A 965-nucleotide genomic window follows, 5' to 3' on the forward strand; every position below is an offset into this window, starting at 1 on the left:
TTAATTTTATGTGTTTTTGCTAGGTTGTATAATTAATATTTAAAATTTTAAACTATTTATAAGTAAAAAAAATACTTAAATTGTCAGTTGGGGTGGGTCCTACAACTGCTACGTCAGCAATTAACGATTGACCAAACAGTCAACTTAATGAAAGGATAAAATTGGTCAATTTTGAAAACATTAGGGTGTAAATTGATGAAATTGATACAACATGACCCATATTGAGAATGACCCCAAACCTATAGGGTCTTTTGACGCTAGCTCTTTTTTTCCTTCTTTAAATGATGCCACATATGGGTCAAGTGTTAAAAATAAAATAAAAAATGTTTTGTTTTAAAGGACCCAGCATCACACAACCCACTCATCTCCCCACCTATCTCCACCACCCCAATTCCCCTCCCCTCCTCTCCCCACTGCCATCCCCCACCCAACCATCTCCTGCACCTCGCCTAAGCTCCCCACCAACCCCTAAAATTTTCGCTGCACACCCAACCCCCCAATCTTGACCCTTCTCCCATCACTAGCCTCGTCGAAAGAGCCCCCACCTTATACCAAATATGGCCCATTCCAATGAGAGAGAGAGAGAGAGAGAGAGAGAGAGAGAGAGAGAGAGAGAGAGAGAGAGAGAGAGAGAGAGATGGGATGGTGGCGTCGCATGAGGGTTAAGAGAGAGGTGGGGAGTGTGGTTGTGAGTGGCAAGGGTTGGGCTGGGTGCAGTGGAGACATGGGGATTTTGTTTAATTTTGGTTTTTTTATTTGTTTTTATAGGTTTGTAAGGGGGTGCATCAAATCCATACTTATAAAGACTTTTTTTTAAGTGAGTGACTTTCATAGAGTTGACAATTTCTTAAGGGATGTATCCAATTCAAACTTTTAATGAATTTTATAGAGTTTAAAAGTCTGGATATATTAAATTTAGATAAATAAAGTGTTTATAAAAGTCTGACGTATTCAATTTTGACTTT

The sequence above is a fragment of the Prunus persica genome, chromosome G3 (assembly GCF_000346465.2).
Source record: "Prunus persica cultivar Lovell chromosome G3, Prunus_persica_NCBIv2, whole genome shotgun sequence".
NCBI classification, from domain to species: domain Eukaryota; kingdom Viridiplantae; phylum Streptophyta; class Magnoliopsida; order Rosales; family Rosaceae; genus Prunus; species Prunus persica.